This window comes from Apostichopus japonicus, chromosome 17, assembly GCF_037975245.1.
Source record: "Apostichopus japonicus isolate 1M-3 chromosome 17, ASM3797524v1, whole genome shotgun sequence".
In the NCBI taxonomy this organism is placed as follows: Eukaryota; Metazoa; Echinodermata; class Holothuroidea; order Aspidochirotida; family Stichopodidae; genus Apostichopus; species Apostichopus japonicus.
In genome coordinates, this window is record NC_092577.1 from 24,314,322 (window position 1) to 24,331,372 (window position 17,051).

Here is a 17,051-nt window from a genome sequence, read left to right on the forward strand (position 1 = left end):
TGATGGGTTATAGTAGGTTTTCGAAGATTATTTTTTACACATGTTGATTATGGGTATGTAAACTCCTAAATTAATGGAAAATCTCAACAACAAAAATTGCCTCCATATTTGGTCTTTAAAAACAAAATCCAGTCCATTTTGTCCATGTGTTGTTGGAATTCGCGGAACTCCCTAAATCGTATTGTGTGTTGTGTTACGGTGACTTACAACCCAGTGTGTTGGCTATGTATTCATATACATGTACAAGGATCGCCACTTGCCCATTAGAGGTTTCCTGTTCTCCAATCTGGTCTTCGGAGTTTTGGTCATAATGTTTTTTTCCGTCCTTCGGCCATCGATGAAAGCTAATTGCATGGGTTATGACATTTGTGCAGCCCCAACAACACAACGGACTGGCATTTCTCTCGGATATTGTAAAACAAACTTGAGCTTTCTATCGATATAGCGTAATACAGTGGTTGTTCTCTCAGTGTAAATGTGTGTGTATGTGTGACGGTAAGATCGTCGCGCATCCGGTACGTGCCTGGGCTTGGCACTTGTGTTCCTTACATGACGTTACCATTGTCTTGTTTTGAAAACGCATTTTCAGATATCTATTTTCGGATGCGAATATTAAAACGTAAATTTCTAATTAGTCCTTGAGGTTTTCAAGGTGATGAGGATAGTTGTGTACATAGATTTTTTCATAGATTCAGAGGAAGTTACTCTTGATTAGTTGGATTTTTTCGTGTCATGGCCTCTTTAATACATGTAAAAGGCTGAAACAATCTCATCGAATATCACATGTATGCAGAAGTGGAAACCTAACATTAATATTTTGTTCGTAGTTACACTGCACGTAAAAACATCGCTTTCGATATACGTGGAGAGAAGCCTACTTTTTCACTTGTCATTCAAAATCGACGTCCTGATCATGTGTGCCCGCCGCGGTCGGATAAACCTTTGTTCCTTCATTTAAAACGGATTACAAGGTAACATGAAAGGATCATCGTCCGACCGCGGCGGATAAAGCACTCGACCATTGTTCACCAAGTCTTCTTCCGACCAACAATAGCGCTGTTCATGGCAGTTTACCGCGGTCGGATCCCGCATAGCTGATTTTGTATATGGTGCTCTTTTTGCGTTCCATAGCACGCACACTCATCCATTATCATCGAAACCAAAAAGCAAGTCATATTCTGAAACGGAAGTGACGTTGAGGTCGACTAGGTTGTCGAAACACTAAAACGAGCGGAGAGCCCTAGCCGTCCAATTACAGTTACAGCAAGGGTCTCATTTTTTTACCTGGTGTACCTAGGGTACCGTGCTGTGGGAGAAACTTGTAATTTGTAATAACAAATAATTGACAGAGGTAGTGCATCGATGTTGCCGAAAACGTGAGTATAATCATGAGCTAAGTATAGGCTAAGACTTTTCGAAGAATACGCATATACTAGTCTAGTAAGTAAAACTGGGTACCGTTGTTTTCCGCACACGTTACTTTCCGCTGAAACAAAACGGTGTTTTCCGCAAACAAATTTGTCAGCGGAAAACAACGTTTTTTTCAGCGGAAAGTACCGTTTCTTTTTGGGAGGAACAGAATGACTTACTGAAATTATTAGGCACATGGAAGGATTTAGGAAGATGGATAAGATAGGATTTGACTGTAACAGGATAAAATGTAGCTTCGAGACTAGGGATTTAGGATACAGTAGCTAAGGTTGTACTTGTAGCTTAGGCTGTAAGGCTTACTTATACAGCCATTTTATTTCCAGCGAAAATCAAAGATACCGCCTTTTACACCTTTTTTTTAAACCATCATTACGCGGGCCGAATTTTTAATACTTAATTATATACTCAATCCTTCATAACGCGGGCGTCTCTTTGCCCTAGTATTACTGTATATGCTTCTTTAATAATTCGTAATTACAAACACCCCAAGCCTCCTCTAAATTATACGCAGCTTAACTTTTCTGACATGAACTCAGTCTAACCATCCTTGATCGACGTTCTTTGATACTTTCTCATGTTATTTTAATCATCCTGCCTGAATTTGGTATCTCAAAATTGCGGAAAAATATAGTGTACAGGTAAGTGAAAAATAGGTGTTTTCCGCAGAAGAATTTTTTCAGCGGAAAGTAACGTATGCGGAAAACAACTGAAACCAGTAAAACTTCACGTATCATCCTTAGACCTTAGCTTAGGCGTATATAGCGTTCGTCTTACACGACTTACTGACAGGTGTATCGGCCTACGTTAGGATAGACCTTTATGGAAACCTGTCACAGTAGTCTAAGATTAGAACCTACTCGCCAAAGCGTACACTTCTTGTGCCACTATGATTGCTCTTCAAGTGTCCATAGTACAGATCAACAACATTAAACTAAGGTTAGGCAGATACGATGGTTGACTCATTCACGGTGGAAAGATGAAAATTCCAACAAGAAAATTTGCTTGGTTGCTTGACATTTGTTTTTGAGAGTGGGTTGGGTATCAGTGCTACTGTATTTGGTGTGACGTTTTGGTTCACATAAGAAGTACAAGAACAGTAGGATGTATCAGGTTTTTGAGTGGTCCACACAAATAAGTTAGCATACATCAACACCCGACTGAAATTTATGTTGGTTACTGTTATTCCTAAACAAGAATATATGCTTTGAATATCAAGAACGTTAAGAACATATGGAATATAGAATGAAAACCATATCAATCTCTAAATCACCGATTTAAGTTCTGCCTCAGTAACTCGGCTACCCACAGTAGACACCCATGATCTGGCTGCTAACTTCTGTAGTTTGGACCTGCTCACAGGTTTAGTAAATATATCAGAAATATTTTGATGGAATATAAACAAGTCGTTTGGCACCTCTGTAGACTTCCAACCTAATATCTATGCGCTTGGTCCTCTGCTGGTGAACAGGTTTTTAGCTAGAGCAAAGGCCCCTTTGATATAATATTCACAGCAAATCTAATTATCAAAATTAAAAATGTGACGTACGGGACATAGTGTGGGGGAAACCCTGTATTTATATATATATAATAAAATGGCATGGGCTCCAATGGGGACCTCTACTTGAAACCTTCCAATGCTTACAAATTTATTTTGTTGAAAGATGGTAGTTGCAACTTATATCCCTGCATGCCTGAAGAGCACATCATGGCTTCAAATAAACCATTGACCAATGACCACCAACAGCCCAGGTGTTGTACATTAAACTATCGGGAAGTCAATTGTGTGTGTGTGTGGGATACAGAATCATCTACAATGCTATTCAACATTGACATTGAATGAGGATGACTTCAAGAATGTTGAGTTTGCATTTCAACATTTCGTAGGCCTATTGTGAAGTGTGACTATCATGACTGTGCAACAATGTTCTTGTGTCCTGAACTTAGATAGTAGACATTGATATTTTTAGTTACAAGTGAAGAGTTTGGCTCGCCCAATTTTTGCAGTGGACAACCACTCATGAGTTTGTTCAATAACCAGTATTAGGTCTATAGAGTTTTCTTTGTTGTACTAGTTTCATAGATGGACATTATGTGGATGTTACTTTGGACATTTTGATATGTTTTGAATGGGAAGGATCATATTTCAACTTGAGGGTCAATAGTGGGGAGTATGATACAGTGCTGTACAGTATATACCAAAACAGTTTTGCACCAAAACTTTGCATCTTGAATCATTTGTGGTCTAACAAAGCTAGAATTGATGTTATGAGTATTTGGTCTGGTAACCAGTATTAGGTCTATAGAGTTTTCTTTGTTGTACTAGTTTCATAGATGGACATTATGTGGACGTTACTGTGGACATTTTGGTACAGTATGTTTTGAATGGGATGGGTCATATTTCAACTTGAGGGTCAATAGTGGGGAGTATGATACAGTGTTGTACGGTATATACCGAAACAGTTTTGCATCAAAACTTTGCATCTTGAATCATTTGTGGTCTAACAAAGCTAGAATTGATGTTATGAGTATTTGCTCTGGTAACCAGTATTAGGTCTATAAAGTTTTCTTTGTTGTACTAGTTTCATAGATGGACATTATGTGGACGTTACTGTGGACATTTTGGTATGTTTTGAATGGGATTGATCATATTTCAACTTGAGGGTCAATAGTGGGGAGTGTGATACAGTGTTGTGCAGTATATATACCAAAACAGTTTTGCATCAAAACTTTGCATCTTGAATCATTTGTGGTCTAACAAAGCTAGAATTGATGTTATGAGTATTTGGTCTGGTAACCAGTATTAGGTCTATAGAGTTTTCTTTGTTGTACTAGTTTCATAGATGGACATTATGTGGACGTTACTGTGGACATTTTGGTACAGTATGTTTTGAATGGGATGGGTAATATTTCAACTTGAGGGTCAATAGTGGGGAGTATGATACAGTGTTGTACGGTATATACCGAAACAGTTTTGCATCAAAACTTTGCATCTTGAATCATTTGTGGTCTAACAAAGCTAGAATTGATGTTATGAGTATTTGGTCTGGTAACCAGTATTAGGTCTCTAAAGTTTTCTTTGTTGTACTAGTTTCATAGATGGACATTATGTGAACGTTACTGTGGACATTTTGGTATGTTTTGAATGGGATTGATCATATTTCAACTTGAGGGTCAATAGTGGGGAGTATGATACAGTGTTGTACGGTATATACCAAAACAGTTTTGCATCAAAACTTTGCATCTTGGATCATTTGTGGTCTAACAAAGCTAGAATTGATGTTATGAGTATTTGATGAATGTGTAGAGTAAATTTATACTTTACGCATTCCATGTTTTATGTAGTGGAATGATCTCACAAGTACAGTCACTGCTCTTTTTGATCCCAGAAAGAAGGAAATATGGCATGAAATTACCAATGACATTGTTCTGGCATATCCAAATTAATGTTTTTATGTAGAAATCAGCTTGTTATGGTATATTCAGGAATAAAAATATGAGTTTTCATAGTCAATTTTTGGTTCCTTGCTTTAGCAAAAGGAACCTATGCAGTCAGGTTGGCGTGTGTGTGTGTGTATGTATGTATGTATGTATGTATGTGTGTGTGTGTGTGTGTCTGTGACACTTGCTTGGGTACGCTCTATCTCAATAAGGGAATGTTGGATTGAGGCCAAACTTGGACTATAGATCCGCCATATGGAGAAGGTGTGCCCTATTGTTTTTGGTGCCCGCAAAGGTCATCAAAGGTCAGTTATGGTCCAAAAACCGAAAATATTAAAACTGCAATAACTCCCAGTGCCAATGTGCGACAAGATTGATATTTTGGGACAAGTTGTGAACTGGTTAGGGGAGCATTTTCAAACTTAACGGTCATGTGATCCGAGGTCACCAAAGGTCAATTAATGATAAAAAACTAGTATTTTTGCAATAACTTAAGAACGAAATGTCTGTTAGGGTTGGGAGTTGCCTCAATGTCATCCAATTGTCGACCCGCATCTGGGTGACCCTTGACCTCAATTTGACCTCTGGTGACCTTTTCGTGTTTTTGGGATTTTTACAGTTTCGATGCTATTTTCAGATGTCAAAGGTACCTTCTGATCATAAATGTCAATAGGTTGACCCCGTGTGACCTTTATGTGCCAAGTTATATGGGGTCAAAGTTTTTCGGTCGGAGTTAGGATGGTTGTACAGACTTTTCGTTTTGTGTTTTGGAATCAGGAGATTAAACTACATCTGAAACCAAGGTCAAAAGGTCAAAGGTCACATTAGAAAAAATGTGCTTATTTTGGGAGGAAACGAGCAAAAAAGAAAATGTTTGGTTTTGATGCTAGATTTGGATATCAAAGGTACCTTCCGATCAAAAATGTCAATTGGTTGACACCCGTGTGACCTTCGTGTGCGAAGTTATACGAGGTCAAAGTTAATTTTCAGACATTTAATGCAACAACTCCCAGTTCCAAGGTGTGACATGGTTGATATTTTTGGACAAGTTGCAAATGGTATAGGGGAATATTTTCAAACTTAACGGTCATGTGATCCGAGGTCACCAAAGGTCAATTTATGTCAAAAAACTAGTATTTTGGGGGTAGAAAATGGGCAAAGAAAAAAATGTTTGAATTTTTATAGTTTGATGCTCCAATTTAGGTCTCATCAATAAAAAATGTCAATAAGTTGACCCAAGGTGACCTTTGTATGTTAAGTTATATGAGGTCAAAGTTAATTTTCAGACATTTAGTGTAATAACTCCCAGTGCCAAGGTGTTACACAGTTGATATTTTGAGACAAGTTGCAAATGGTATAGGGGAATATTTTCAAACTTGACGGCCATGTGATCCGAGGTCACCAAAGGTCAATTAATGATAAAAAACTAGTATTTTTTGCGATAACTTGAGAACAAATTGTCCGTTAGGGTTGGGAGTTGCTTCAATGTAATAATGGATTTTTACAGTTTCGATGCTATTTTCAGATGTCAAAGGTACCTTCTGATCATAAATGTCAATAGGTTGACCCCTGTGTGACCTTCGTGTGCGAAGTTATATGGGGTCAAAGTTAATTTTCAGACATTTAATGCAATAACTCCCAGTGCCAAGGTGTGACAAGGTTGATATTTTTGGAGTAGTTGCAAATGGTAAAGGGGAATATTTTCAAACTTAACGGTCATGTGATACAAGGTCACCAAAGGTCAATTAATGATAAAAAACTAGTGTTTTTGCGACAACTTGAGAACAAATTGTCCGTTAGGGTTGGGAGTTGCTTCAATGTAATCCAATTGTCGACCCGCATCTGGGTGACCCTTGACCTCAATTTGACCTCTGGTGACCTTTTCGTGTTTTGTGGATTTTTACAGTTTCGATGCTATTTTCAGATGTTAAAGGTACCTTCTGATCATAAATGTCAATGGGTTGACCCCCATTTGACCTTCGTGTGCGAAGTTATTTGAGGTCAAAGTTAATTTTCACACATTTAATGCAATAACTCCCAGTGCCAAGATGTGACAAGGTTGATTTTTTTGGACAAGTTGCAAATGGTATAGGGGAATATTTTCAAACTTAACAGTCATGTGATCCAAGGTCACCAAAGGTCAGCTAATGTTAAAAAAGTACTATTATGGGGGGAGAAAATGGGCAAAGAAAAAATGTTTGAATTTTTACAGTCATGCTCTATTTAGGTCTCACCGATCAAAAATGTCAATTGGTTGACCTCCGGGTGACCTTTGTGTGTGAAGTTACATACAAGTTCAAAAGTTAATTTTTTGACATTTAATGCAATTAAATCTCAATGCCAAGGTGTGACATGGTTGATATTTTGGGACAAGTTGTGAATGGGGTGGTGGAACATTTTGAAACTTAAAGGTCATGTCATCTGAGGTCACCATTGTTATCATATCTGTTGACACGCTTGTAGGTCTCTTATATTTCTTACATTTTCGACGCCATATTTAGATCTCAAAAGTGCCTTTTGATAAAAAATCCGATCACATTTTGTGATCACAAAAGTGTTGGCTATAGTGTTGGTTACTTTATGGGAACATGTAGGACCACAATTACTTGGACTATTTGAGCCCAATCTTGCTTGATAATATTATGTGTATTGTCATATACCCCAAGCAAGGAACCACAGTGCCCTTGGGCTCTTGTTATTTGGACAAATTGTCCCGTACGTCACATGTCCCGTACGTCACAGGACAATTTTCATTTGTGTACAGTAATCACTCAACTGGAATGGCTTCATATTTTTTTCTATTATGTTACAGCTTAGCCCTTGGAACCTGGAAGGTTAGGCTATTCACTAGTTATAACAGCTTGATCACTGCCCTCCTAATTTCAGAGGGATTTCAGCTTTGCTCTTTACAAAAGAAAGCACAAAATTCTCTGGTCCCGTACGTCACACTGTACATTAATTAAGATGGGACCTAATTAAAGCAAGTGTAGGAAATCTTCATGAGTTTGTACAGTAATAAAGTAGCAGCAATAACAAATATGAAAACCTGAAAAAGTTTCTGGAAAATAGATTTCTCATAACTTTTAGACACATTTAAGTCTCTGAAATGTCCCGTACGTCACAGTGCAAATAGCTTGGACCTGCCCGATATCAGTGGACCATTCTCAGTAAATGGGAAACTTAAACTAACTTTTTCATTTTAAATCTAGTGGCTAAACCCCTTCTGACATCCTCTAGATTATTCCCTATTGGTTGTAATGATGATATCATCACCCAGACAAGAAATTATGGTAATATAATTTTCTTCATATTTAGTATACATGTACACACTTTCAATTTTGATACCGGTAAACCACAAAAGTATACTACTTCTGATCAGTATGGTAAACAAGTATTGTTTACACCATAAGTTTCAAAGAGAATGGAGTCTTGTGTAAGGTGACTTTAACACATCATCAAGGGATCAAAGTTTGCCATTTTCAAGACTGATGTATATAGTACTAGATAATTAGGTTTTGGCTGTAAAAATAAAATATTTCAGAGCACTTCAACAAGAAATGTCATGTAATTTTGAATTATTTTCTTCAATTTCTTTATTCCAGTATAAATTACAAAATTTATAAATAGGACACATAATAATGATACATAAAAGACGTAAAAAAATGTACAATCATGAAAGCATGAACAAATAAGAAATAAAATGGAGGATTAGAAGTTTGAAAGATTAAAAGGATTATAACAGATTCTAAGAACCCATTTTGAGTATAAATGGCTGCTCTGTAGATAAATGAGTAAAAGTAGGATTTCGTAGATTGTACTTGTTGGTTCTATTGCACAGAGAGATCAACTCGGAGTGAAGTGGGTGATATTTGGAACTATGTATATTCTTAGCTAGTCTTATGAAGTAATTTCTAGCAGCAGTGTTTACTTTACCGGCCACGCTTTCATAGTCGAGATTAAATATATTTGAGCAGTATTTCAAGAAACTTCCGATTCTTTTCTTGTCCTTTTCAAGTAGAAGGTGATACCAGACAGGAACTGCATACACTCACAATCACTGGCAGAATTGATGAGTTGAAAACCTTATCTCTTACATTAGAATGAAAAGAAGGAGTAATGTATGCCAACATTGATACTATATAATACGCCTAATAGACATCATTTTATATATATGGTTACAGGTAGTAAAGGTTTTGGCATCAATATCAACTCCTTAGTAAGTTAGTACATAGTATGAGATACCAGCTCAACAATGGAGCTTTGAACATAAGTTTCTGATCCCTGGTCTGAATGAGACTTTGATGTTTAATGTTAATGTTCTCAAAAATGATTTCTTTAGATTTCTTAGGGTTAAGTAAGCGGTTCTTCTGCTCACACAAATTGACAATATTATCAATACATAGTTATAGTCATTTTGATTTTCAAGGTTTGTCCGCTTTGAAATGTTACAGGATATAGCTGTATCATCAGCGTACTTAATTACAGAAGAATGTATATATACTGTATCATCTGTGTATATTGTAAAGAGTAACGCAGATAGAGAACCTCCCTGAGGGACTCCCATTGTAATCTTTGATTCCTCTGAATAACCTATCTGTAGCTTGACTTGTCGGGACCATCCTTGTAAAAAATGAGCCAACCAATGTATAAGCCATGGCTCATCGATAAAACTACACAAACCTTGGATTAAACGATTTGGTAAAACCGTATTAAAAGCACTTGAAAAATCTAAAAATAAAACTTTAGTGCCTGTTGTGTCACTCTGATGTAAACCAGAAACAACACAATGTACGAGCTTGAGTATAGCATCTGTGCAGGACACGCTTTTTTGCAGGCAAACTGATTTTTATCGTGTGATATGATGGCCCGCGTCAAGTATGGAAATAATAATTTTTGGATACAGCTAAAACCAATACTGGACATATCAATTGGTCTAAAATCGTTTACAGATGTTGGAATGGAGATTTTAGACACAGGTGATGTTTTAGCATGCTTCCATAGGGACGGAATTGAATTCTCATTTAAACTTACATTATATAAATTAGTGAATACGCCAGAATGATGATCAGTGACATATAGGACTTTGTACGTAACTTGATTTTTTGAAAACATTACTTGATCAGAATCAGCATTTTGAGGGGCATTAAACCAGCGTTTTGAGGGTCAATAAAAACAAATATGAAAAATTAATAAATCCATTATAGTGTAATATCAAAACTGTATTTTTACACTAATAACACCAAAAATAAACACTAACCTCACATATTTGGAATTTAACTACGTTAAATAAGTTGCTCTCATTTTTTTTAAATGTTCTCATAAATATTTACTATTTCCTTCTACAGTATTCCCTCAATTCTATGTCCATTACATTTACTACAGTAAGATGTACAATTCACAACATACTGCCCAAATGACTACTATATAAATGAAGATCTAATTTGGATGTAAGTTTTGCTACCTTTAAGATTTTTAACATTATGGGTCAGTTCAACTGGGTGGGTGCTTATGGGTTGGCGCAAAATACAGTACCACACACATATAGTATAAACGAATATTAATTACACTTTAAAGAACCTACATTCACATGTAGCAGTTCCATGTAGCTGAAGAAAGAACAATCTGCTTTTAACTGTAATGATTTATATTTAACAGATAATAAACAACTTTCATTAAACAAATAAAGCATCATCAGAAAAGATAAACTTGTAAAGGGTAATAACTAAACTATAAAATTAATCAACTTTTCATTTCACATACACATGTTTATTGATAAATGTATTTCTACATTCTTCCACATTTCACCATCCCTGGTTGCACTTCTGCTTCATACACTTCACCATAAAAAATGGGAGCAGACTCTTTTTCCATTTCCTGTGGCATATCGACTTCATCTCCCACCTTTTGTAGAACTTTACCAATACAGTACACACTTCTTCTTCATATTTCACCTTAACCCACATCGACACTTTCACATCCTTCATATCCAACCTTCTTAACCCCATCACATCTACACCTTCAACCTCGACAGCATCTACACCTTCAACCTCAACGTCATCTGCACCATCAACCTCAACCTCTTCTGCACCTTCAACCTCAATATCATCTACAGACATCTCTTCAACAGATGAGTCATCAACAAGAAGTTGCTGACGCACACGCTTCCCTTGTGTTGAAGCAGGCAAAATCATATCAGGCTTGACTCCCATTTTCATCTTTACATGCAGCTTTACTGTATATAATTGGGAAGCCAGCACATTCAAGCATTTGGGACACAGTTTCAACTTCTCTGCCTCACACTTGCCATCTGGTTTCAAGCAAACACAATGTGACTTGCACTTCAAAAATGTCTTGCACTTCAACTTATTGTCTTGTCTGGCTTTGTCCCTTGCTTCGTTCTCTATATTCAATAGCTCCACTGACTCTTATATTTGTTGTCCTTCCATGGATCCATAGACTTGAGTTACCCTCATGATACTTGTTACCTTTGGTTTTGGCTTCACTTTGTTAATTGTCAGTAGTCCATCAATCTCCTCCAATGGTGTACTCGTGAATGAATCTTCAAGCTTCTGGATGGTTTCTAATGAGTTCTCCAGTTTTTGCGTATAGTACTGCTTGGTGTACTTCTTGATGCCAACTGGCGACTCAACCATTGATGTGTTGGAAGTTGATGATGAAGGTCCTGCTGTTTCATCAGTTTCATCTTGAATAACAGATGATGCTTGAACAAATTTGTCCTTTTGCCTCCATTCAACACTCAGGCCATGGTTAGTTACACCATGGAGCTATAAACCTGGGATTTATAGCTCCATGGTTACACCAACACGTTTTGCTGCATTTTTTGGTTCCTTGCTAAAAGCAAAGGAACCTATGTATTCAGGTTGGCGTGTGTGTGTGTGTGTGCGTGTGTGCGTGTGTGTGTGTGTGTGTGTGTGACGCTTTAGCTTGTATGCACGATAACTCAACAAGGGTTTGACTGATCATGATCAAACTTGGTGGGTGGGTGGCCCATAGTGAGTAGATGAACCCTTTTGTTTTTGGTGCCCACAAAGGTCACCAAAGGTCAGTTATGGTCCAAAAACCCAAAATACTAAAACTGCAATAACTCCCAGTGCCAATGTGTGACAAGGTTGATATTTTGGGACAAGTTGTGAACTGGTTAGGTGAACATTTTGAAACTTAACGGTCATGTGATCTGAGGTCACCAAAGGTCAATTAATGTTAAAAAACTAGTATTTTTGCGATAACTTGAGAACGAATTGTCCGTTAGGGTTGGGAGTTGCTTCAGTGTAATCCAATTGTCGACCCACATCTGGGTGACCCTTGACCTCAATTTGACCTCTGGTGACCTTTTCATGTTTTGGGGATTTTTACAGTTTCGATGCTATTTTCAGATGTCAAAGGTACCTTCCGATCATAAATATCGATAGGTTGACCCCTGTGTGACCTTTGTGTGCGAACTTATATGGGGTCAAAGTTTTCGGTCGGAGTTAGGATGGCTGTACAGACTTATCGTGTTGATTTTTGGAATCAGCAGATCAAACTACATTTGAAACCAAGGTCAAAAGGTCAAAGGTGACATTAGAAAAAATGTGCTTAGTTTGGGAGAAAACGGGCGAAAAAGAAAATGTTTGGTTTTGATGCTAGATTTGGATATCAAAGGTACCTTCCGATCAAAAATGTCAATTTGTTGACACCCGGGTGACCTTTGTGTGTAAAGTTATACAAGGTCAAAGTTAATTTTCATACATTTAATGCAATAACTCCCAGTGCCAAGGTGTAACAAGGTTGATATTTTGGGACAAGTTGCAAATGGTATAGAGGAATATTTTCAAACTTAACGGTCATGTGATCCGAGGTCATCAAAGGTCAATTAATGTTAAAAAACTAGTATTTTGGGTGAGAAAATGGGCAAAGAAAAAAATGTTTGAATTTTTACAGTTTTGATGCTATATTCACGTCTCACCAATCAAAAATGTCAATAGGTTGACCCCAGGTGACCTTTGTGTGTGAAGTTATATGAGGTCAAAGTAAATTTTCAGACATTTAGTGCAATAATTCCCAGTTCCAAGGTGTGACACGGTTGATATTTTGGGACAAGTTGCAAATGGTATAGGGGAATATTTTCAAACTTAACTGTCATGTGATCCGAGGTCACCAAAGGTCAATTAATGACAAAAAACTAGTATTTTTGTGATAACTTGAGAACAAATTGTCCGTTAGGGTTGGGAGTTGCTTCAATTTAATCCAATTGTCGACCCGCATCTGGGTGACCCTTGACCTCAATTTGACCTCTGGTGACCTTTTCATGTTTTGTTGATTTTTACAGTTTCAATGCTATTTTCAGATGTTAAAGGTACCTTCTGATCATAAATGTCAATGGGTTGACCCCCGTGTGACCTTCGTGTGCGGAGTTATACGAGGTCAAAGTTACTTTTCAGACATTTAATGCAATAACTCTCAGTTCCAAGGTGTGACACAGTTGATATTTTGGGACAAGTTGCAAATGGTATAGGGGAATATTTTCAAACTTAACTGTCATGTGATCCGAGGTCACCAAAGGTCAATTAATGATAAAAAAACTAGTATTTTTGTGATAACTTGAGAACGAACTGTCCGTTAAGGTTGGGAGTTGCTTCAATGTAATCCAGTTGTCGACCCGCATCTGGGTGACCCTTGACCTCAATTTGACCTCTGGTGACCTTTTCGTGTTTTGGGGATTTTTACAGTTTTGATGCTATTTTCAGATGTCAAAGGTACCTTCTGATCATAAATGTCAATAGGTTGACCCCCGTGTAACCTTCGTGTGCGAAGTTATACAAGGTCAAAGTTAAAAAATATTAATGAGGTCACAGGTCAAACGTGAAAAACTCCCAAGTTGCAATAACTTGGCTACTATTTATTGGAATTTCGTCAAACTTGGTATGATGATATTGGTAGATAGTCTCCACACACTGATGTGTGTTGCAATTGATATCATGCATGTTTATAAGGGGGGGGCCTAGCATTATTTCGTTATGAAAAGTTTGTATGCACAATAACTCAACAAGGGAATGACCAATCATTACCATACTTGGTGAGTGGGTGGCCCATAGTAAGTAGATTAACCCTGTTGATTTTGGTGCTCATTTCATGAATATTAATGAGGTCATAGGGTCAAACGTGAAATACTCCAAATTGCAATTACTTGGCTACTATTACTAGTCGGAATTTCGTCAAACTTGGTATGATGATAATGGTAGATAGTCTTCACACTCTGATGTGTGTTGCAATTGATATCAGGGCTTAGCATTACTTTGGCAACAAAAGTTTGTGAGCATAAATTACTGTTGTTGTATTAGGGCTTTGTTAGAAATTTCCCTATGAATGGAACTAATGAACAGCAGCAAGGAACCATGAAATGTTTTCATTCTGGTTATTATTTCAAGTTTGTTTGCCCACCGTGGCCAAACATCTGCCAATTTCTTCATGAAACCATCCCTATTGACTGTGCATTCTGCTTGCTGTTATGGTATTCACAGTGCAAATTTTGATTGATTTGGTCATGTAATTGTGTGACTCCAGTGGTATCAGGTGGAGTGATGAAAAGATGCATTTCTTTTGCTCTCAAGAACCTCAACACCTCAATATCAAATCTGGAACTGTGGCCATCAGAAATAATGACAACTAGTCTACCTTCTGTGCTGCTAAGTGTCGATCTAATCACTTGTACGTTGACAATTCATGTGTTTGAGAACCATGTTCAGTTGTTGATATAAGAAGATTTGGAATGTTCTTGACAGCAATGTCAGGAGCCATATGTACAAGTGTAGATAGTTGAGTTAGAAGAAATCCAAATTATTGTTAATTGTCTCTAGGATGTTTGTTGGTTACTTTTGCTCTTTTATTACTTAAGTGGGGAATATTTTTCCATTTGTTGACTGTCAATATGCCAAGGAATGGGAAAACAAAAAAATTTTGGGTAAAGGAGGTGTCATGTTTTGTATTTTTCATTAGGGAAAGTCAGCATTCTGAGGGGCAATACACCAGCATTTTGGGAACCTCAGTGGGAAAAAATACAAGAAACACAATCAATTTTTAGCTCATACCAGCATGCTGGTGTGAGCTATTGTTACAGTGCGGCGTCTATCACTCTATCACTCTATCATTCTATCACTCTATCCGTCAACAATTGGTAAAACCGCTCCCACTCGCACAGTGTTTGATGGAATTTCATGAAACTTGGACACAAGGACCATTAGGTATAGGTCCATCAGAGATGATCCAAAATTTGGGGTCAAAGGTCACCTGTGGGCCGTAATGGGCCATTTTGTGGAAATACGCAAAATGCTTCTTCTCCTACAGATTCCATGGTACAATGTTGAGGGTTTGTCACGATAGTACTATGGTAGTTTTACCTTCAGGGTGTTCATGAATTTGAGATCAAAGATCAACTAGGGGTCTTTTGTGGCCCGGGCCGCGGCCCTATATTTTCAAATTACTCCTGTTCGTACAGTGTATGGCCAATTATAATGAAACTTGGTCACAATGTTTCTCGGGATGAGAGTTACAAGGGGTGTTCGGAAAATTGAGGTCAAAGGTCATTTAGGGGGTCATCGGGGGTCATTCTTTGTAATATTTTCAAATATCTCAATCTCCTCAAGATTTTGATGGATCATATTCAAAGTTGAACTGATGATTGTTGGATTGTGTATGAATAAGGTGATGCCTAAAAATTTTTGGTCAAAAGTTAATTAATTACAATTAATCCCCATTGTTCAAAAAAATCTGAGCCTTCACTTTTTGCCAAAGCTCCTTTAATTTGTCTCCCAGTGTCTGCAGTGTTTGTTTACATTTGTGGTTAAGCTCTGCAGAGGCTGTTAGTGGAATTAAAGCAGGACTGGGAGTTGTTATTAACTGTTGAACTGTAAGCATGAGAGCCCTATAGCCAATCAGCACTTGCCGATTCTTAGAAGTCTTTGAGCCTGAGGTATGTAGGCAGCTTGTGAAGTTATGCCTTGTAGGGAGTGCTTGTTATGTCTGCTAAGGTAGAGGGGAGAAAGTTTAATAGGGTAGGTCAGTGGTATTGTCTGAGAGAGTGGGTAAAATAGGATTTAAAGGGGAAAATAGGAATTATAGCCAGTGGTGTGGCCAGGATTCTGCTAATGGAGGGGGGGGGGGGTATCCCTCACGGGCCCAAAATTGGTTTTGTGGGCCCTACATTTTTAAGTTCGAAAAGGTATGAGCTTCTGCACCATTGGTGCTCTAGTTAAATAACTCTTGGAGAGTTTAAAATGAGTGAACCAGTCAAAATTTGTTGTTAATTCATCACGTTCCTGGAAAATTATTAGCAAAATTGTTGACCAGCGTTTTGAGGGGCAAGTGTTTTTTAGTGTGGTTTTTCTCCATGCAAAAAAATAAAATAATAAAAATATTTTCATGTTTGGACCCAAATGCAATCTAAGTTAATAGATAATCTTCATAATTATTCATTGTTTTACCCAGTAATGTAAAACTGGTGAGCTGTAGGTGACTTCCAAAAATCACCTACATTCTGAGGGGCCCCTACCTGTACACCCACCAGGGAATTTTATCAAAACCAGACGCAATTCCTATCTTAACAAGTCCCAATTGTCTCTTTACATCTTTCTCTTGTATTACTGGTGGTTCAGCAGTTGATAGGTCGTAGTATAAGTGAAATATCTTTACTCTAAGCATCATTAAAATGTCCGAAGTGTTGACTTAATTTTTGGCCAAACTCATCATTTCCCAAGTTTCTATGCTGGTCATCTGGTTTCCGTATTCACTTAAGTAGATCCCAGAGAGACTGTTTGTCTGTTGTTACCTTTTGGAAGTATTCATTCCTCCTCTTGAACACATATTTATTTATTTGTTTCTGTAGCCTGTTTCATAGAGCAGTGTCACCATCATCAATTGCTTCCTTTTTCTCTTTCTCCAACTGCTTGATCTTAACTTCTGAGTGTGACAATGCCTTATAAGGGATGCAGATCGGAGTTGTAAAATTGATGTAAGATGATACTACTTGTGTCATTTCATCTAGTGTGTCACACGTATCTGTAAAAACACTCCAGTCTGTTGAATCCAACATCATTCGTCAATTGTCAACATTATTCTTCCTGGTGTCTCTTTCCTTTGGTCTTGGTATCTTTTGAACTTCTCGATAACGTTCTGTGTATCGTGGC

The 17,051-nt window shown here is 37.5% G+C and overlaps 1 protein-coding gene across 2 annotated transcripts in view; it reads left to right on the top strand.

The window, feature by feature from the left end:
• The first annotated feature begins 1,228 nt into the window (after positions 1-1,228).
• LOC139984967 (ATP-dependent 6-phosphofructokinase, muscle type-like) overlaps positions 1,229-17,051 on the top strand; it is a 63,286-nt gene continuing 47,463 nt past the window's right edge. The window contains exon 1 of one of the 2 annotated variants that reach the window (XM_071999130.1): positions 1,229-1,376. The gene's annotated coding sequence lies outside the window, so the exon portion shown is untranslated. The remainder of the gene's footprint in view (positions 1,377-17,051) is intronic. The other variant, XM_071999129.1, reaches the window with a different exon arrangement.